A 23,978-nucleotide genomic window follows, 5' to 3' on the forward strand; every position below is an offset into this window, starting at 1 on the left:
ATTTCCCAAAGTTTCTACAGAAAGAAAAAGCAAAGGAAAAGCCAATGTCTAGAAAACCAAAATCAAACACACAGGAGAATACACAGCATCCAAAGTTTTATTAAAAGAGAAAAAGGTTGTAAATAAATAGTTTAAGTTTCTGCCTTGACAAAGTAGGAATGATTGAGAATATAAAACCCAAAGTAATCAAAAAGGAAATCATAAGATTAAAATCAGTGAACTGCAGTTTAGGGAGGCAGGGTGTTTAAAGCAAAGACATCACAATTAAAGCCATTGTTTTGTACACTGAAATGGTAGCAAAGAAAAGTAGCAATGAAGACATCAGTTCTTTGTCATTATCGGTAATGTGGATGAACTGTCAGACAAACTGACATGTAGATGATGGGGTATGGAAAGCAGTGGAGATGATACAGCTGTTTAAAAAGGACAGGGGTAGTAAGTGTTTTGAGAATCATACATCCAGTAATTTAGGCAACATTGTCGAAATGAAAAATATTCTTGAAGGAAACAAATTTCAAACTTTTACTCAAAAAGTAACAAAAGACAGTAAGAGAGCAATGTATATGAAATGAGTCAAACTGGCTGTACAAGCCTCAGAAAGAACCATATCTTACCTGATATACTGTACAAATTGTTAAAAGACCCCTGATAGAAATCTCACTAAGCTCCTTCAGTACTTCCTAACTAATTACATATTGCAAAAACTTCACTTAGACTGCTGTGGGATGTTCTGTATGGCAAATGTGTTGCTGATTGGTCACTAAATAAAACACTGGTTGGCCATTGGCTAGGCAGGAAGTATAGGCAGGACAAGGAGGAAAATAAAGCTGGGAAGTGGAAGGCTGAGTCAGAGAGACACTGCCAGCCGCCATGATGAGAAACAGCATGTGAAGATGCCGGTAAGCCACGAGCCATGTGGCAAGGTATAGATTAATCGAAATGGATTAATTTAAGTTGTAAGAACAGTTAGCAAGAAGCCTGCCACGGCCATACAGTTTGTAATCAATATAAGTCTCTGTGTTTACTTGGTCGGGTTTGAGCGGCTGTGGGAATGGCAGGTGAGAGAGATTTGTCCTGACTGGGGGCCAGGCAGGAAATCTCTAGCTACACTTAGACTATAAACACAATATTATAAATTGTAGGAGCAAAATATCCTAGTCTGAATAATTGTAGTTTTGTTTTTCATAATTCAATTACTTTAAGCTAGAAAGCCTCAACTGCAAAGAAGTAAGAAACAGGTTCCTGTAGCTTACAAGTGAAAATTTATAACAATCCAACTAGAAAGTTTTAATAATTCTACCTCTATAAGGAAAGGGGCTGTTAGCATAATTTTCACTTAACATTGTGTTCGAGGTTCTAGCCAGCTCAATCAAGAAAGGTGGGGGGAAATCACTAAATGTAAACTAATTAGGAAAGAATGTTTCTACAACCTCATGATTAGATATTAAAATGACTGCTACAATAAATAACCATGTTCTGTATCAACTATAGTTTCAAGGACAGCATAAGCCCTAATTGTATGTTTATGTTCTGCTAAGAAACTCTTTAAGATATAAATATTTCTGTATGATAGTATCAATATGCTTATAAGTACTTAAGAATAAATTTAGCAAGTCATTTGTAATCCCTGCCTTTGAATACTTCAGATATTGAACAAGGTGATGTAACTTTAAATCAAGAGATACAACATTTTCATGAAGTGGAGACAGTATTTTTTAGATGAATTCTTCCCAAAATTCATTCATAGATTCAAATATATATCAATCAGTATTTAGAAAACATCTTCATTGAGAAACTAACAATGCAATTTTAAAGATAGCAGATTAATTTTGGATAAATAATTATCAAGTGAAGAAAACGTATACCTTGCATAAATTGAATTCAAATTTAATGTAAAACACAGATACCAAATTTGTATATATGGCATTATAAACACATAAATCAATGAAACATAAAGATATTTCACAAATCAACCTATATGTGTAAACATAGTGGAGTTTAAAAAGTTTTAAAATTGCCTAAGTTGGGACAGCAATACTCTTATCAAACATTTCTGTAACAGGTGCATATCTGTGAATGATGCCAAAACATTGCCCTCATAACTTACCTAAAAACTTGTAAATAAAATTGCTAAAATAGTGCCTAAAATTAAATGTATGCATAGATACATTTAACTTAATATAATATCAGGTGAGGTAATGTGTCCTAAACAAGATGCAAAATGAATAACAATTTATCATGTTTAAAATATGCCTTATAAAATTTTCAAATAGTCTTTTCTATTTGAAATTTGTAGTTACAAAAATGTGAGACATATGGACTACACAAAAAAAGTGGAATATTGTAGAAAAATATTTATAGCAACATCATTCCTTTTATATTAATGTATTTGATTAGAATATAAGTAGTGTGTTTCATTATGGTCTTTTCATCTGTACGTAGTTTCTGTTTGTCATCCCCTTCACCTACTGCTCTGTCCCCTGACCTTCCAGTTTGTTGCCTTCATTCCCTCAATAGCAATATATCACAGCAACATTGTTTTTAAATAACACATACTGCAAAGAATCCAAGTGCTCAACAATTGTTATGTAAATAAATAGTTGAGGATTATAAGTACTTTGGAAATCACTCATTTAATGAATAAAGTATTAAAGCGTAAGAATTATGCTAATAGGAAAATATAAGAGGTAATAAAACTGCACTTACTTGGGAAGAAGAGGCAGGAGGAGATCCATGCATTCAAAGAATTCCTGAACAACATAATGAATATCAGGTAAGCCAGCATATATAGTAAGACATCCTGAGCATCCTGCCTCAAAAACAACAATAAAAACAAAGTGTTAAGTATTATTATTTACATGAAATGTTTGATAAGAAAAGCCTACAACGGAAAGCATGTCAGAAGTTTCCTGAACCTGAGAATAAGTAAAATACATGGAAAGTTTAATGTTGAAACATTTTGGAGTGAGGGTGGTTGACATATGTCTTGATTTTTTTTTTTTATGTTAGACATGTAGCAAAGTTATACAGTATCACAGAGGACTTCTGTGAACAGTCCAAACTGACTGCAGAAACATTCAGACAGATCTCCATCAAACTCAACACAAGCACCATTGGAACATCCATTTGCTTTGAAGTAGAAAGATAAGGTGGACATCAAAGCAATGAAATAGTAATGATCAACAAAGCTGAAACTGTTGCAGATTGTTTTCTCAGTTTTAAATTCTCCTAAACATAAATATTAAGAATATGTTTGTCAGCCTGGGCTACCAAGTGAGTTCCAGGAAAAGGCGCAAAGCTACACAGAGAAACCCTGTCTCGAAAAACCAAAAAAAAAAAAAAAAAAAAAAAAAAGAATATGTTTGTGTTAGAGCATAGAAGGCATGTTAGTTACTGCCTCAGGAGACTCCCCATATAGCACCTCAATATAAAATATGAAACTGAATATCACTTTTGCATCTATTTGCTTGGCGAAAATCCAAGTTTGATAATACAGCTGCTGACAAAGAAATAAAGTAGTTCTTAAAAAGTAGAAGAAAAAAATTCAAGTAGGACTAATAATTATATCCAATCCTAAATGTTAAAATAATAGAAGAAACTAATTTGCATAAAACACTTGAACCACTGCCTAGCACAAAGTAAAATTTTAATAAATATACAGACTTATTATGTTGTGTGTCAAAAAGACATGACTTTCCTATGTATCTCAGGATACCTCAGAACTCACTAGAAATCCAAGGGTGTCCTGACATCACAGAAATCTTCATGCCTCAACTTCTCTCCAGTGCTGGATACTACACATTTTTTGTGTCTCTATGCCATGATAATAGTTTTAAAAGATTTTATAACAGCCAAAGTTTTCACTAAATTGTAGCTACTTAGCAGAGACAAAGGAATTTTAATCCCAACACACTAAAAATTAAAAGTGTCTATGTATGTGTGTGTATATGTGTGTGTATGATATTTATCATCATTTTTGTTCAAACTAATGATAAATGATAAAAACAATACAGCCTAGAAATCATCAAAACTACAAAAGCTGCTACAATAGTTTTTCGTATAACATCAAATTAAAGAGTTCTTAAAAGGTAATGCAAAATGGATAGTTTTGGCTCCAAAGTTCAAAAATTATTTCAGAACAAACTGTTGATAGCAGGTAATTAAAAATATGTACTGACAAAGAATGCTAAGACAGTCATGGGTTCAAAGGGATAAATAGGATGCATGATCTTGGCACTGCATGGAAATAGATCAAGAGAAAAAAAAGCAGTTCTTTTCTGGGGAAATTACTAAAAGGTCAATAAAACTCTGTAGACAGTTAAGCCAATCCCCTGATTAAATATTAAGCAATTGTATCTCTACCATATACTCACCCATCATTCTTGGAATGCACTCATAATACCCCATTTGTCTTATTACATAATAATGAATAAATCCCCTACAAACATGAAAGTAAGTGGTATCTTCACATTGATGGATGTCTGAGAATTAAAAACCTAAGCATCTAGACCATGCTGTTGATTTTGCATTTCTCATGGGAAGGATGTGCCAGGATAGTGGAAATACAGTGTGATACCCTGAGGACAGTACAGCACTGTGCCCGTGAATATGTTTTCCAAAGATGAATGGACTGAGTACCAACATGAGGAATATGCAGGGACTCATGTAAGCCTGCTACCACAGATAGACTGATCTGCACTCTTCAAAACTATCAAAACAGAAAACACATTGTTCGCATTAGAAGCCACTGAAGGATATGACATTGTAAAGTTTGGACTATAGGTCCCATTCTGGAGAACAGCAATACAAACTATGTGGATTATTCGTTCTATACATACAGCAACTTGATTATTGTCACTCATCAAATACATTACAAATATCTCAAAACTCCCCAGCTCTTCAGGCTAAATACAATAGGTTACTATTTTATGAGTTTCTCACTGGCTTATAGAGTATAGAATACTGGAGTGTCTTAATTCTAAACAGGAATGAAAATAATATATAAATTCCTGTGTGTTTTTTTCTTTCAAAGATATAATAATGTGCTGGAGAATAAATAATATAAGCCCAGATAATCATAAAACCCAATGACAGGAGGCCTCCTATCAAGAGAGTAAATGGCATACCGCAGTGACTTGAATAGCAGAGAGGTAGGTCTAGATGTACATTAAGTAGAGATTTATTGAGGAAGTAGATGTGAGGTCAAAGAGCAGTTATGCTTTTCTGTAAACAAGAACAATTAGGACCTCTGAAAGACTGATGTTGAAAAGAAAAGGACTATTGATTATTATTTTTTTTTTTGAAAGGTCCCTTTGAAAGACCCCCGTCTGGAGTCTTCCCTCTGGAGAGACCCTCGCCCAGAGATCACACCGAGACCACAAGTCAGATGCAAACAGCAAGAGGCTTTATTCAGGAACACGGGTACCCGGGGCGATACAGTCCCTCCAGAGGCTGAAGAGACTGGCGCCCCCACGGGCTGGAGTGGAGGGTTTTTATAGGGTTGGGCAGCGGAAGGGCGGGTACAGAAGCAGGAAGCATAGTTTACAGGGTTCTGATTGGACGATTCGTATGAGGCCAGGTTCAAACTCAGGACAGCTCGTGGTTTTTCCCCCGAGCTCGACACACCTACTGACTTGGCTCTTATCCAGGGTACAAGTTGTTTTTCTGACCTTTAGTTACTTTTCAGGCCTTGCTCAAAAATGGCGTTAGGCTAAGCAAGTATGCTGGGGCCCTTCACCTTGACTGTCAGGGTAAAGCTTCCAGTAAAAAATAATGGAACAGGAGAGAATTTTAGAGCCAAATACACCAACTGTAGACGACCCAGAAATTCAAACTGAAAACTTTGGTTTGGTTTGCAGGCAACAGGGATCGGGAATAAATTCCCTCCCTGGGTGCCTTTCTGCCCTTGAGTGGCATGGCAGGTTTACATGCTATTAATGTCAGAATCCCAGGATGGCAAGCAGCCATCTCAAGGTGCTGATGCATGGGATTTACTCAACTTACCTGTTTACCACCGCTCACAATGACATTAACATGGTCCTCTGGGGCATACCATGGACAAAGGATGCTTGCATCCTGAGGTAGAAGACACTGCTTGACAAAGTTTCTGCAAAACTTTGCCAATAGATTTGGTCACCAGCATGCTGGCTTTTGCTTTTACTTTTAGGAGCAATTGTTTGTATAATGGGGGGCTTTCTGGGTATTCAGCCCATGGGGAAAATACACTCATGTTCCTGAGAGAAAACTTTTAAGACAGGGGGTCATAGCCTGAAAGGAAAGTCACAGAAGAATCATTGTGCCCAAATGATTGTGGTACCAATAGGGTAGATTCCGAGAAATTTCTTGCTCAGCTCTGGATACAAAATGTCACAAATCTATCCATTGCTCTATATCGGAGCCTATAAAGAGAGAATAGAAATAGAATGGGTTGATGGGGGAAAAAAGAAGATACCAAAATCTTCCTTTCTGGGAGTGTGTGGAAAGAACAGGCCCTTACTAAAAAACTAAGGAACAGAAAAATGCTACGATCAGCCAATTAAATGTTTATTATGGGTTATTTTGTAAAGCTTGAATTTTAGAAAACATCAAATGATTCTACATGTACTAAGGTAAAAATAATTTCAGACTGTCTAACATATTATAACCACATGAGCAGCCAGCCTAGACATAGGCTGTAAAAATAGAAGGTCCTACGCTTTGCAGACCCTGAGAAATGTGTAACTACCTGATATGACAGATGCTGTTTGAAGATGTTGTTTCAGATAAGACTGTCTGATTTGTACTTTGCTTTTTCACCCTGGACATTTAATGGGGAAGTGAAAAAGGGATCATAATGCTTGCCAGATGACTATGTAGTCAATATAGTCTCTGATTGAGAGAGAGAGAGAAAGAGAGAGAGCTGCTGAACCCTCAAATACAGCATTCTTCCCTTCTTTCCCCCACCAACTCCACCTCCTCTTTGGGATCTGAACCCTGCTGAAGCTGGACTTCAGCAGTCATCCACAGGCTTCAATTTGTTTTTACGTTTGTTTGTTTGTTTACCTTTGGTGAAACACTCATATCCACAGGGAATGTTGATGAATAGGGAAAGGTTTACATAGGTCTGTGAAAGATGAAATTGGAACAAATGTTTCAGTTTGAAGAGGGTAAGTTGCACGAAGACACAAGTGAAGAAATTTTCAGAGAAAACTGCTCTTTTTAACAGGTTTGAGCAATAATAAAGAGCTTTGTGCATTGGATTCCTGCAGCAGGAGTCCCTCTCTACCTGATTTGGGTAGTGTCCTAGGCCTGGAAGTCTGACCTTATTTGGAGAATGACCTTGCACAAAAGGTCCCTGCAAATGCTGAGTGGCTCAGCACACAAACCTCCCTCCCCCCACTCTGGTATTGAATGGGAATGGGTAAATGCATCATTAATGTTTGTCCACAGTCATGTCTGTGTTTACATTAGGTACATTCCCTCCTCCCTTTACCCCTAACCTGGGCCATATAAATCGGCCTCGGGACTTCAATAAACTGAGCAGTCGTATTGAAGCTTATTCCCCGGAAGGTCATGCCCATCATATTCACATCTGACCAAGCCCTGCCTGCTGCCTATGCTTCCCTTGTCCTCCTAGCGTGGTGGCCAATGGGCTGCGAGAAAATTACACATTTAGTTAAAAGCTACATTTGGTGTCAGCAGCAGGAGGCAGATCCAGATCCAGCAGGACATAAAAGTCCCAGCAGGGCCACTGCCTGAGAAGCCAGCCACAGTGGAGTCTCAATCACTGGCTGTAACACCAGTAAATTCAGGTGTAGCTGCTGTGGGAGCAAATGGAAATCATTTAAGGTTTTTCATAAAATAAGCATTACTTAGATTTGATGCCCATTTTTTTCAAACTTCGCTTTGTATGTTATATTACTATTAGGTTCACTTAGGAAGATAATTGCATGAGATCTTGGTTTTCAGTCTCCCAGTAGTACATCTGCAATCAACAGCATTCAAAACAATAGCATGATATCACAGCTGAATGATGTCTTATGTAAAATCACTGATTTTACTCATTCATATTTTCTGGTTTAATGGTGCCCGTTTTCACATGTATACATGTGTCTAGCACTGTTCAATATAATCACACATGTAGGTATGGGTGCTCATCACCACAGCCAAGATACAAAACAACCTGTCATCACAGAATTGCTCTCAAGAGCCTTCTCCAATTCACCAACACTCTTATAGCTACCTTTCTCCTAACTCCTGGAACCATCCATTTGTTTTCTCTAGAATTTTGTCACAATAAGAATTATACATTGGGGCAGAAGCAAGGGCTCTGGAGTTAAGAGCTCGCTCTTCTGTTCGATAGAACCTGAGTTTTGTACTCAGCACCCTAGTAGTGGCTTAAAACCATCTGTAACTCCAGTTCTAGTGAATCAAACACCCTCTTCCTTCATTCAAGAGTACCAGGCATGCATATAGGGCATAAACATGCATGCACTTGCATATATGGTATATACCAATATACACGTTTTTTTTTAAAAAAAAGAATTATATACATAGAATCATATATCACATCATTTTTTTCAGACTAGCTTTTATTTTTTAACTTAGCATAATTTCCTGAGAGCCACATAAGATAGTACATGTTTTGGTAGTCTATTCTTTTTAAACTTTTAGGAGACAAACAAGGTCTTACTCTGTAGCCCTGATATATCAAGAAACTCACTGTGTGTTAGATAGGTGTCAAACTTACAACAATCTTCCTGTCTCAGAAACCCAAATGCTAGAGATGGCAGATGTCAGGACCCACTCCCGGCTGCTGGTTTTCTTGTTTGTTTGTTTGTTTAATTGAAGAGTAGCAATAGATGGTTTGGATCGCCTCAGCTTTTTTTTTCTCTACATTTTCTCACAGTAGCATTCTGTATGGTTTCCAATCTAGGTTCTAAAAATACAGCTGCTATGAACATTCATGTACAGATATATGTGTGAACATGAGTTTTCATTTCTCTGGGATAAAGGCCCAAGAGTACAGTTGCTTGGCCATGTGGTTAATTGTGAAGAAACTGTCAAAGTATTACCAGAGGGGCTGTACCATTTTGTGTCTACACTGTAAATACATGAATAAAGCCACTTCTCCACAGCATTTGGTATTGCTATTTTTATTTTAGTCATGCTGATAGGTGTGTAGCCACATGCCATTTTTTTTTAAATAAAAATTTTCTCACACTAGAAGTTCGTTCATTTGAGGTTAGCAATTCTAATGTATTTAGGCAATAGTCTAACATTAGAACCACTTCACCTGCATCTCCTATTTGCATAGCAGTGGTAGACTAACAGTGCCCAGCTGGCACTCTCAAGGAGGTTTCACTGCCCAGGTGTTTACACTCTGTCAAATTCCATCTTCAAGAAGCACACTAGCCAGCTGGAGTGTCCCAGGGAGAGGACAGCCATAACTGTGGAGAAGAGCACTGGCTTCTAGGACTGTAATGTCTCTTTTTGATACTGAGAGACAGAAATCCTGACAGATTTCTGGGAGAAATAAGCTTGTACAGTCTGCCATTTTGGAGGAAAACCCAGTATGGTATGTTCCTAAGTCAGAGTCCCTGTTTTCTTTGAGTATTGAGTTCCTAGTTAGATTACCTTCCTTTCAACCTTCCAGTTTAAATCTTGAATGCTTCTTGAGTCATTTCCAGGGTTGAAGACTATACTAACAGAAAAGTTTTACATATTTCCTGGACTAACAACTCACTTTGTGAAATTATTACCAAGGCTCCCATTTTGAAATTTACCAATGTAGGAACAAAAAATTCAACAGAAGTAATCATATAACTAAAAAATGAGGGTAAGAGAATGAGGGTGGCTTGGGAAATAGTAATGGCAGGAGGATGGGTGATCACAGTTTGTATATCTTTCAAAGACAGAACCCAAAACATGGCTCTGTGCTTAGAAATGCCATCCAGGGTTAGCACTAGATATCAAGAAATAGTTCAAGTTTTCTCTCTCTAAGCAAAGAAGAGTTTCAGTTACCAATAACTGATTATTAATAGGTTAGAATTATTGTGAAAGGCTTATCAGGAATCCAGCATCTACATACATCTCTCCATAATATGATGGAAGTGGATATAAGTTCAAAACTCAGGAGGAGTTTTCAGTTGGTTATAAAACACAGCAATTACTGAGATGTCCCTGCTATTTGAGGCAGAGGTCAGATAAAAGCAGCATGGTCCAAAGGGCTGTGAACACACCAAGTTTTCAGTTCCTTTCCTTTCCATAGTCCCTCATCCTCAAATTTCTCTCCCTTCATCAAAGAAAATGCCTTTCCTATGGCTGAAGATACATATTTTCCAACTCATAGGTCTGTCTTTGTTCCCCTACACTCAGTCTTCTTCAAAAGTGATTGCCATTAAAATTTTCAGAAGTTGATCTAGTCTTTGAAAAAAAAAAAGTCCTTAATTACATACCATTTGATTTGGGTTTTAAAATTTTTAATTACATTTATTCATTTAATCATTTATTTGTTGAGGACATGCTATGGTGTATATGTACAGATGAGGAAAAAAAAAAAACTTAGGAAAGTTGGTTCTCTTCAACCCCTTGAGATCCAAGAATGTAACTCGAGCTGCCAGGATCAGTAGAAAGCATCTCCCCCATTGAACCACCTAATCAGCATTGCATTATCAGAAACCAGCTTCAGCTGGAAGTTGAAAATTAGTGATTTTGTTTCTTCCAATGAGAACTACAGGAAGGGAATTTTGTTTACCTTTTCTAGTAACAGGACTATAGTAAAAAAAATACTATCCAGCTAAATAAATGCTTGTTTTCGGTTGATACATCCAGAACTGGATTCTCTTGTTCCCTAGGGCAGGATCTGGAGAACCGATGTCAGTCTGCCTGAGATATATGTGACTGCTCCCAGCATGTTTTATTCTAAGAGAAATTGTATTTGCAGAGTGAAACACATTTAGAGAAAAAAAATGATCTTTTCTTTGATAGTATTTATTGATTATGGTTTCCCGTCTCTCTGCTCCTCTCAGCGCCACCCCACGGCCCCTCCCAGCCAGACCAACTCTCTTTCTGTCTCTTCTTAGAAAATAAACAGGCATCTAAGGAATATTAATAAAATATAAAAGATAAAACAAAAAGCTACACATCAGAATTGGACAAGGCAAACAGAAAGATATGAGCCCAAGAGAAGGCACAGGAAACAGAGACCCACTCATTCACACACTCAGGAATCTCATAAAAGCACTAAACTAAAAGCCATAATATGTACACAAAGGGCCACGTAGGAAAAGTAATTTTTATCCCAATATTGCATGCTGTTTAATACCAATGTCTACCTTGAGATCCCTGGCCAATGCTCCAATCTACCAGGTTATCACAGAGGGGGTTAAATATTAATAAAATCAAAAATTAACATTTGTGTAACATGACTTTTATGTATAAAATCATTGCATTTCTTTGGTATTTTAATGAAATTATTATTTTTAAAATGCAATATTTGAAAATTAAAAGCTGAACACATTTAACTTGTGGATATTCATCCATATTTCTCATAGCAGTCTCTCTCCCCTTGTCATTCCTCAAGAGATCACTGATAATCTCAAGTAAACAACATATTTTGAGATCATGAGAAATAAAACAAGAGGAGGAAATGTGGGAAATTTTAACATCAGTATAATCATCTAGCAGACTAAAAACAAACAGAAACAACACACTTTGATAGAAGGAAATGATGCTGTTTAAAAGATGTTATGAAAATCAGTTTATTGAAAATCTGAAATAAGAAAGAACACTGATGTAGATATTGCAGCATAGTTGAGGTATTTTTGTGTAGTAGAGACCAGTCAGAACCTTGCTAAAAAGAGCTTATATGGAAAAGTAACCTTGGAGATGGGTTTTAAACAGTAAAATGGTGTTTGTCAGGTTTTCAAAGTAACCTTAAGTCAGATGTTACTGGGAAAGACATAGTGTCTTCACAGTTTGAAAAATTCAGAAAATATAGATAACGAAACTGGAGCATTTGAAATATAGTCATGAACAAATAGGAAGATAGCCTATTGCTTTTATTTCTACAGGAGAAGATAAGCTGTGGGTACCATCAAAATTGATAAAGGTTCGATTTGAACAAGAGAGACCTCTTAATTAGAGGAGGTGATAGTTCATCAACTATCGTAAACATCCAATTTAAACTAACTTACACCAGTAACACATGCCTTTTCATTTAATCAGATAACTTGTCAAAAAGGAACATCCCCAAAAATCCTTGGGGAAAGGTTTTTGTTTTTGTCTTTTAGGAGAATGAAGGTTAATGAATTTGAAGAACACTGGACAAATGAGACAACTGAAGAAAAGGAACAAATCATCTATCCTAAGAAACAGAGTGAAATGGCGTATGGGTATGTTATCTAAAAAAATTTTATGTCTTCCTAAATGTTTGTTTCTGCTTTCTTTAAAGATTTAACACTATTTAACTTCTAATAGTCCCAGTTCAATTAAAATTTAAAGCTGACTTTGGAGTTGGAGAATGGCTCTCTCCTTCTTTAAACTCAAGCTACAAATGGCGTCCAATGTGGTGGCAAGAGTTTCCACCTAAAAACTGAGAAAAAAAGATTCTAAAATGGAGCTAAAAACAGTTCCTAATTGTCTCTCTCAAATGAGCAGCAGCTGCCTGTTTGAGCTACTGGTGGGTTCCTAGAGTGCGCGCTCGACCTGCTGTATGGCGGGAATGAGGCCTCTGCAAGTGGCACATTAAGCTGTGTTGTGGATTTAGCCTTTTCTAGTACAAAACAAAAAAAAAGAGGTTTCTGGGCTACATGCTGCTTGGATAAAAAGCATAGACCCACAATAGCTCCCAGAGCTGGTGGTAAACGTAGCCATTTTGGGAAGCTGAGGTGGGCGGAGCCAGCAGCCACAGCTGCTGCAGCTTAAAGCAATAGATTCACAATAAGACAGATTCAGATGAAATAGTTTAAAATGTATGTAAAAATACGTAGGCTTGAAAGAGACAAAAAAGGTGATATATACAGTTATATAAACAAATACATAGTTTTAAAAAATAAAGTCTTTAAAGAGACAGTAAAATTAATATAGAAAATAAGCCATGTAAAAATGGATATTACACAGAGAATCTGCATTGTGTTGTCTTTGGGATTTTTAACTGCAGAAAAACATTTGATTGTAAAAGCTGTTGAATTATGCCGAAATGTATATTTTAAAGGTACCTTGACTTCAAAATTTGGATATAAGGATATGTTGCTTTGGAAAAGAGTCTCTGCTTTTGTTCCCACAGAAAGCCAAAGGCTATGGATTTGTTCCAGATTAAGATACATCAGGTTTGACCAGCCAAGACCCCCTGAAAGGTCTCCGATGACACCATGGCCCAGATGATCCAACATCCAGAATGGTTTCAAGGCAACTGGCTCAGATGATACACCCTCATGGACTATTCTATAATTCTAAAATTTTCTTTGTATCCTCATAAGATACAGCGCCCCCCTCCAGCAGGAAGTAGTAAGAGAAGCTACGCCCAAATTCCCAAATTACATGTAATTTTACTTTGTTAAGGTTAAAACCTTCCTTTTTGAAAAAAAAAATGGGGGAAGTGCTGTGGGATGTTCTGTATGGCAAATGTGTTGCTGATTAGTCAATAAATAAAATACTGATTGGCCATTGGCTAGGCAGGAAGTGTAGGCGGGACAAGGAGGAGAATAAAGCTGGGAAGTGGAAGGCTGAGTCAGAGACACTGCCAGCTGCCAAGATGAGAAACAGCATGTGAAGATGCCGGTAAGCCACGAGCCATGTGGCAAGGTATAGATTAATGGAAATGGATTAATTTAAGCTGTAAGAACAGTTAGCAAGAAGCCTGCCACGGCCATACAGTTTGTAACCAATACAAGTCTCTGTGTTTACTTGGTCGGGTCTGACGGCTGTGGGACTGGCAGGTGAGAGAGATTTGCCCTGACTGTGGGCCAGGCAGGAAAACTCTAGCTACATAGCCTAAGCAAAGACTAGCTATGCATTCAAAGGCATAATTTTCGCTTTATTCAGTATGTGATATTGACTCCTCAAATGTTCCAATGACAATAATATGCTATGAGCCAATTGCACCCCACTTCCATGTAATCCCAGAATTCTAGCGAAGGCACTGGGATAGTAAGCTTAAGGTCAGGCACTGAGGAGATTGCTTAGCATCAAAAACACTTGTTCTTCTAGAGAACCTGAGGTTGGGTCTCAGCATCCAGCTCAGAAGCATCTGTAACTCCAGCTCCAGAGTATCCAGCACCCTCCAGTGGCCTACTTACCCACATATGTGGCATACTTACACGCACACACAAATGTAAAATATTTTAAAAATGAATCATGTAAGAAGTAAGAGAGTTCAGAGTCAGATTCAACTATGGAGAAAATTCTAGGCCAGCTTGGGCTATGTGAGCCCCTGTCTCAAAAACCCATAACAATAATGGTGATGATGTCCTGTAATAAGTCAGAGACTCTGGAGGAGACTGAGTTATCTTGATTTTTTTATTGTTTGTTTATAAAGTACACAGATGATCTATTAGGAAAACATCTGGTGTTCAATATGTTAGATATTGAACATATTGAAGCTCCTTTTCAGATTCTGGAAATGGTATCAATTCGCTTCACAAATCAGTGAAGGACATTATGCTTTGCTATCCCTGGTGTCCTGAGTAAGGCAATCTGCTTAGTTACACACACTATTCATGTCACTTTTCTCCCACTAGGGTTGCCAGTATGAATGAAATTTAAATTTTATTTAAGGAACATATATTTTATTACTAAGAAATCAATTAAATATCTCTTCTTTTATTCTACCTTTAAAACATACTGAAAACATTCTAGTATAAATGGCAGTAAATTTTGTTCTAAGAATTTTAATAAAGAATGCTACAAAATCTTAAATGTGACACAAATATAATTTTTTAAAAAGGTTTATTTATTTGTATTTTATGTCAGTGGCATGCATGTTTGTGTACTAGGTACGTGCATGGTGGGCACAGAGGCCAGAAGAGGGCTTTGGATTCTCTGGAACGGTAGTAACAGATGGTTGTGATCCACTACGTAGATGCTGGAAATCAAGCCCAGGATCCTCTGGAAGAGCAGCAAAAAACTTTTCATTAGAGAACCATCTCTCTAGCCACCAATTCTGACTTTAAATAAATAAATAGGAATATGTGTTGGACTATTATACAGGAAACAATCTCTACCATGCTCTTGGTTCTCTGATGCACTTTAAATTTCTATTTCTTCCCACTACCCTTTCATTTTCCATCAGATTTACTGAATATTTGGTGTCGTGTGCTGCTTTGATCATTTCCAGTATTTATTTTCAACTTAAGTGTCTGAGAAGGTCTTGATACAAATTAAATGAAGCTTTATTCTATAGTGTTTAATAATGTTTTAAAGTATCAGCTGTCCCAAAATCTTCAAAATTATTCATTGTGCCAGTGGACATTTTCTTTACACTTTTACATATATTTGCTGAAAATTAATATTTTAAGCCAATGAGGTTTTATATATATATATATTCTTCTCTCATACATTACATTGCAACCACAGTTTCCCTTCTTCCCCTCTCTCCACTCCTCCCAATTCCCCCCACACACACCTCCCCTATCCCCCAAATTCTCTTCCATTTCCATTCAGAAATGAGTAGGCTTCCCAGAGATAATCAATTGAACACACATAACAAGTTACAATAATCCTAGGTAAAACTCTTTATAACAAGGCTGGACAAGATAATCCTGTAGGAGGAAAAGGGTCCCAAAAGCAGGCAAAGGAGTCAGAGACACCTGCCCCTACTCTCACTCTTCGGAGTCCCACAAGATCACCAAGTTACACAACTATGACATACATGCTGAGGACCTAGAGCAGACCCACACAGGCTCCATGCTTGCTGCTTCAGTCTCTGAGTCCCTATGAGTCCTGCTTAGTTGATTCTGTAAGTCATGTTTTAGTGGTGTTCTCCAACCCTCTGGCTCCTACAATCCTTCCTCTCCCCCTTCTATGGGATTCCCTGAGCTCTGCCTAATGTTTGACTGTGGGTCTCTGCATCTGCTCCCATAAGTTGCTTGATGAAGCCTCTCTGTTGACAGTTGGGCTAGGCACCGATGTATGAGTATAGCAGACTATCCTTAGGAATCATTTCATTGACATTTTTTCTAGTAGCTTTTATTACAATATTCTTCATTTAATTGTGTTTGGTGAGTTTGACAGAAAGAGTGATCAAATTATTTCAATAAATGTTACCCATAAAGATCAAATGAACCAGGTGGGATACAGTGGTGCACATCTTTAATTCCAACTCTGGGTAGTCAGGTTTCTCTTGGTTTGAGGCCAGTCTGGTCTATAGAGTGAGTTCCAGCACAGCCAGGGGTAAAGAGAGAAATCCTGTCTCAAAAGGTAAGAAATTCAGATGTTTGTGTTGGAGAGGAGTTGCTTAAAATTGTATTTAATTAATTATAAAATAAATAAGGTTAAAATACTTCAGAAACTTTCCAGTTAATGTGGTGTACACTCTTGTTCTATTCTCAAAAGTGCTATTTTTATTTATTTACTTTGTGAGTGTTGGGGATTGAATCTAAGAACTCATGCATGCCAAGCTAGCTAGCACTCTAACTCTGAGCTACACAATCTTAAGTCTCAGAAGCACATTTGATTTTAATTTAAGCATTACTAAAAGAATAGAAGGTGTGTACAGAATAAATGCATGACTCTGCTGTTACCATTATGTTTTATGGTTTTAAAGCTTAATGAAGTCTTTATTGATTATCATGGGGACGTGATAATTTTAAATATTTCTTTAAATGACTGATTTATAGGCACGAGTTGAAGTTAAAAATGAGATTACATAAGGAAGAACAATTCTCTCAAACATCCGGTCATCTATCCTGTTGGAGCTTCAGTACTTTTCACTCTTGTCTGAAGGTATGAAAAAGAATTTGAACAAGCTGCCTCAATTGAAATGCTTCTGTGTTTGGAGCAAGGAATGAATGAGTAGACACTTCACCTAGGAGGTGTGCGAACAGCTCACCTTCTAGAATATAAAACTTGCATGGGGCTTCTTTGATCAGATTAAATGAGTATATGTGTGTGCACACATATAAAATATCATATTCAAATATATTGTACATATAGATTATGTGTGTGTCTGTCAAATTCCATTCCTGAAGACAAACTCTAACTAACTTTAAATATTCTAGCTATGAATTCATCTAGAGAAGAATTCCATGGTTTGCATACCAGAAACACATTTAAAATTTTTATTTTCATATTTTCTGTATGGTCATGCTTAAGAACAATAGCCTAAATACATTCCTAACATAATGTTACCTATAAAATAAATCTATATTTAGAATTTTATTTTCTACTCCCCTGATTTTATTTTCTATAAATAATGCATAAAAAGTAAGCAAAAATTTAAAATATATTTAAAAGTATCTTGAAATAACAGGCTTACAGGTATTTACTGAATCCTTAAAATCTCAAAACTATAGCATTTTGATAAAAATAAATAACATTTATGCAATGCCTCTTACATGTTTCATAACATGCTAATAATTCTGTACCTAAAATATACATCAGTTTTACCTAGAGCCCTATATAACTTTGATATATCTATAGCTTATAGTGTAATAGATGTATCAATGAACTTAAACCACTTTTAACTTTAGCAAACGCTTACCTATTTTTAACTTGAAAATAATATCTGTCATCAGAGAACTGATGTGAAACCACCTGTAATGTTTAAATAAATTTTAACATATTCCTGAAAGAACAAAACATATTTCTGTCTCTTAAAGTATGGAGCCTGTGAAATCAGGTATTTTAGAATCCTGAGCTCACTGTCTATATAAAACTGCCTTCTTGCACATCTGCAGTCTTAGGTGAGGAGCCCAGACAGCACCTCATGCAGACCGGATGGATGACTACCTGAGCCATAGTAGGTAATTCATTTCATTTCATCAAAATTCATAGAATATAATTGCTGCTCACTACTTGAGAAGACATCAGGGTACATATTTCCAGTCACAAGTGAACATATTTAGGATCAGTAAATTGGTAAGGCATTGAAAATGTTTGCTGTTGTCTTAACCACTGTTTCCCCACTTTTCAGAGTACCATAATTGATTTAATTAATCTAAAATTTGCCAGACTGTTGAGTTTTGCATCCAGTCTGTTGGCTTTCACCCCTTGCTCTTATGACAACTACTTGGTAGTCTTTACAAATGATGTGCCACCAATCATATTTAAGGTGAAGGGATGATATGTGGCTACTGTAAGTTTCAGTCGGTCCAGGTGACTTATTTCTGAGTCCCTGAGATGCGGGTGCTGATTTAATGGTTGTTTGCAATATAAATACAGCATGCATGTCCCTCTATCTTATACCCCCTAAACATGTGTGGTCCCTTCAAGAAATCACTGTTTGCAATAATGTAAAATGTAAACAGTAACAGCAGTGATAGTAGAATAAAAGATGACTCTAGCTGGTACCTACAGATAAGTAAACCATTACACATAGAGAAAAGTGGTGGGTGACACATCCGAGAAATTCGTTGTAAAAGGAGAGGTTGGTTTTAATCTGAGGTAAGATGCAAATACTATACCAAGTTTGCGCATGGACGGAACTGATTCTGAAAGGAGAAAATGTATTTACACACATTTACACACGTGACAGCACATAGAAATCTAAGTGAGACCCCAACCTGGGCTGAGCACCTCCACGAAGCCCATGTGTTAGAAACACGCATCACCACGAGTTTTGGAAGCACATTGCATTTACTGCCTGGCCTTTCATAAGGGCTGCGTCGCCCCTGTAGCAAGGCTGTAAGGAGAACTGACAACAGAGCCTTGAATCCTTGGCTTCATTAAAGAAGATGCACAGGTAAGTAAAATTGCCCTTGACTTTGCAGCACTTGACCTTGCAGCACTTGTGTTGAAAAGCATGTACAGTTTCACCTTTGTCTGTTTCACTTTTTCAATAGCAATAATTCAACTACTAAAAAATTATGAATAAATATATTTTGAGAGCCCTACTAACAAATTAAGTAAATTTTGCCTCAATTCCCTGTTCCCAGAGTACAAGTCTCCACCTTTCTCAGGTGATGTCAACTTTATCTCATTTTTTTTTGTACAAGAAAATGAATTTATTTATTTATTTATTTATTTATTTTTATCGACACAGGTATGTTTAATATGTCAGGTCATAGAAGCAAAGATGGAATAGACACATAATTTTCACAGCACGTTTGTCAACAATTGCTTAAAATAAAACTTGTGATCATACATATTGTGAATCTAGACAGTCAATATATAAGATACACTTAAGTAAAACAGATTTTCTTCTTTTTAAATTTTATAATTAATTTAATTTTACATATCAGCCACAGATTCCCCTGTCCTCCCTCCTCCTGCCCCTCCCCCCCAATCCACCCCCCAATCCCACCTCCTCCAAGGCAAGGACTCCCCTGGGGATTCAGCTCAGCCTGGTAGATTCAGTTGAGACAGGTTCAGTCCCCTCCTCCCTTCACCTAGGCTGAGCAAGGTGTCCCAGCATAGGCCCTAGGTTCCAAATGCACTAAGGACAGGTCCTGGTCCTACTGCCTGGGAGCCTCCTAAATAGTTCAAGCTAATCTACTGTCTTACTTATCCAGAGGGTCTGATCCAGTTCCATGGGGGCTCCTCAGCTATTGGTTCATAGTTCATGTGTTTCCACTAGTTTGGCTATTTGTCCCTGTGCTTTTTCCAATCATGGTCTCAATCTCTTGCTCATAGAATCGCTCCTTTCTTTCACCAATTGGACTCCTGGAGCTCCTCCTGGGGCCTGGCCGTGGGTCTCTGCATCTGCTTCCATCAGTCATTGGATGAAAGTTCTATCACGACAATTAGGGTGTTCAGCCATCCGATCACCAGAGTAGGTCATTTCTGGCTTTCTCTCAACCATTGCCAGTAGTCTATTGTGGAGGTATCTTTGTGGATTTCTGGGGACCTCTCTGGTGTAAAGTAAAGGATGACTAGACTGCTACTCACAACTCCAGGGAGGCTACCTAGTAAAGAGGACCCTAAGAAAGACACAGGGATCACCAAACGACAGAGAAATGGATGAGAGCTACATGAGCAAACTGGACGTGTGTGTGTGTGTGGTGGGGGGAAGGGTAATGAAGGGCAAGGGTCGAGGGAAAGAGAGCTTAGGGGAGCGGGAGATCCCAGCTGGATCAAAAACAGAGAGGGAGAACAAGGAAAGAGATACCATGATAAATGAATACCCCATGGGAATAGGAAGAAGCAAAGTGCTAGAGAGGTCCCCAGAAATCCACAAAGATAGCTCAACTTTATCTCTTAACCAGCTCTACCAAGATATCCCTGCCCCACCAATAAATGAATATGAGACAATGGGAAATCTATCATGAAGCAAACCTAAGTTAACTTGACAGTAAGATCACTTGCATAGGTGTTAATGAGATATAATTCTGCAAGGAAGTAACCCCAAGATTATATATCAGCATTGCTATCATGATCACCAGTGTCAGAGGAAAGAGGAGAAGGTAGAAAATTCAGGTTGGGGAGGGGAGAAAGGGGAGGAGAAATGCTGGATTGTTTTAGTCACCAGCCTGTAAGAAACATAGCCACTGTTACAACTAATGAGACCTACCCAGGACTTGTACCTGAAAGGATAATGCACGAACTTTGAGCAGCTCCACAGTTAGCACTGTTAATGTAGTTCACACACTGTAACTACAGAGACGGTTGCCTTCACAGAACGCTTTTGTTCCTGGAACTGTATTAAAATCCTAATATTCACAGCCTCATTTAAATGTCCTTACAAATTTATGTGTTTAAAACTGTTATAAAGTCCATTAAAAAGTACTGGAGTGATAACATGGTTCTCAGAATTTCCTTACATACTTATAATAACCAAGGATCAGATAGTTAGCTGATTACATCCGTTAACACTAGCATTGCCTTCCATGCTACCTAACCTCAGTCTGGCCCTGAAGCTAATTTACAGAGAGAAAGCCTCCAGGAAAAACAGTAATTGAGAACTGAGTGTTTTGAGTTGAAAATTTTGAAGAGGTCATAAGACTCCAGAAAAATAGGTAAATAAAATGCTGATGGTAAATTCTTCTACTTTACTCCTTTCCTTGTGACCAAGACTTGTATTTAATACATATGTATGACTAAACACTTACACAAATAACCATAAGGCTAATCAGCCACACATGTTAAAGTGTTAGTTGTGTTTATTAAAATTTACTAACCTGGTGAAATTTTCTTCCAAGGTTGAGAGAAAATGAGAACCGCTTAGAAATTTTAGTAGAGGACAATGGAAATAAAATTGACTCTGAAGAAAAAATTACTGATGATAATTTACTTTAACAATAATTCCTAAGAGCAAATATCTTCATTATAATTTTATTTACTTTTTCCAATCATGGTCTCAATATCCCTTGCTCATAGAATCTCTCCCCTCTCTCATTGGTTGGGCTCCTGGAGCTCTGCCTGGGACCCGGCTGTAGATCTCTGCATCTGCTTCCATCAGTCAGTGGATGAGGGTTCTATGATGACAGGGTATTCAGCCATCGATCACCAGAGTAAGTCAGCTCAGGCACTCTCTCAACTATTGCCAGTAGTCTATGGTGGAGTCATCCTTGTGGATTCCTGGGAACCTCCCTAGTACTCTGCTTCTCCCTATTCTAATGGTGTCTTTATTTATCATGATATCTCTTTCCTTGCTCTCCCATGCTGTTCCCATTCCACCTCAAACCTCCCGCTCCCCTAAGCTCTTATTCCCAGTCCCTTGCCCTCCATTACCCCCTCACCCCCAGTTTGCTCATGTAGATCTCATTCATTTCTCTATTGCTGAAAAATCCATGCATCTTTCCTAGGGTCATTCTTACTAGTTAGCCTCCATGGAGCTTTGGGTTGCAGTCCGGTTATCCTTTGCTTTACATCTAGTATCCACTTATGAGTTAGTACATACCATGTTTGTCCTTCTGAGTCTGGGTTACCTCACTCATGATGAGTGTTCCATTTGCCTGCAAACCTCATGATATCATTGTTTTCCTCTGCTGAGTAGTACTCCATTGTGTATATGTACCATATTTTCTTTATCCATTCTTCAGTTGAGGGGCATCTAGGTTGTTTCCAGGTTCTTGCTATTACGAATAATGCTGCTATGAACATAGTTGAGCATGTGCCCTTGTGGTATGATTGAGCATTTCTTGGGTATATGCCCAAGAGTGATATCATTGGGTCTTGAGGTAGATTGATTCCCAATTTTCTAAGAAACCGTCATACTAATTTACAGAGTGGCTGTACAAGTTTGCACTCACACCAACAGTGTAGGAGTATTCCACTTGCTCCACATCCTTCCCCAACATAAGCTGTCTTCAGTGTTTTTGATCTTGGCCATTCTGACAGGTGTAAGATGGTATCTCAGAGTCGTTTTGATCAAGACTGTGATTGGAAAAAGTACAAAGACAAATAGCCAAACTAGTGGAAATGCATGAACTGTGGACCAATAGCTGAGAAGCCCCCATGGTACTGGACTAGTCCCTCTGAGTAAGTGAGACAGTTGTTTAGCTTGAACTCTTTAGGGGGCCCCCAGGCAGTGGGGTCAGGACCTGTCCCTAGTGCATGAGCTGGCTTTTTGGAGCCTAATGCCTATGGTGAGACACTTTGTTCAGCCTTGGTGCAGGGAGGAGGGGACTGGACCTGCCTCAACTGAATGTACCAGGCTCTGCTGACACCCCATGGGAGACCTTGCCTTGGAGGAGGTGAGAATAGGGGGTGGGATAAGGGGGAAGGCTCAGGGGCTGGAGGAGGGAGGACAGGGGAATCTGTGGTTGGTATGTAAAATGAATAGAAAATCTCTTAATTAAAAAATATATGAAAAAATAATGTTATTTACTATTCATTTTCTCTGAAGTTTTTGTCCAATTAAGACTAAGTATGAGAAGTCTCTGGTTATATAGACTAGATTTAAATAATAGCCACTACTTGCTTGACTTAGAAAAGAAATTATTTTGACGTCAAATAAAAATATGGTATTTAAGATATTTCTATATCTAGTCCTTTCTCACATACATGGAACAAGAAGTCTGCAATGAATATGACTGTCTCAATCCTTACTACTCACAAATCTACACTGCATATGTCACAATGTTTATTCAACCAAATTAGTTTCCTAGTCACTTAACAGGTTCCACTAATTACAAGATATAAGATACTAAATTGGGATACCTCAGAGAAAGAACAGAGTCAAAAAGTACTGAACACATTGAGGCAGTTCCCATTCATTGATGTTATACTTTGAGAATTTATGTCACCTTATTCCATGTGAAAACGTGGAACTTTTATTGTGGATTATGGAAATGATTTACTTTGTATTAGTTAATAATTCATCATCTAATGGTATTTTTTCCAGCACAAATAGATAAGTATGTCAAAGTCAAAAAATATTAGGTGGCAGTCAAAATTGAGGATAGTCTTAGTTTTTAACATAGATGAAAATATTCCTAAATTTAATAACATTTTTATTTTTAAAATTTACTATTTTATTTTTTGAGATTATCATATAACTAAATCACCTTCTTCCATTTCTACGTGCTGTCCCATATACTCTTTCTTGCTCTCTTTCAAATTTATGGCCTCTTTCTTCATTAATTTTCCATATATATATATATATATATATATATATATATATATTCCTAAATCCATAATTACCTCATGCTCAGTCTGTATAATGTTACTTATTTATAAGATAATCTCTAATAGGGCAAATTAAATCTCTATTTGCTCTTTAAGCAGAATTTTTTTCATAAAATCCTGAATCACGGCACATGTTGTCCTAACAACAATGCTGTAGCAGGTGATGCTACCTCCTGTCATGGCTGATTAAATCAGGGGTTGACCTCAGAGCCTCGGAACTAACTGTGAATGCAGTCTCTATAGACAGCAGTTTGATTAGCTGGTGGTGAGCA

This window comes from Peromyscus californicus, unplaced genomic scaffold (assembly GCF_007827085.1).
Source record: "Peromyscus californicus insignis strain IS unplaced genomic scaffold, ASM782708v3 Scaffold_17__1_contigs__length_78620276, whole genome shotgun sequence".
Taxonomy (NCBI): Eukaryota; Metazoa; Chordata; class Mammalia; order Rodentia; family Cricetidae; genus Peromyscus; species Peromyscus californicus.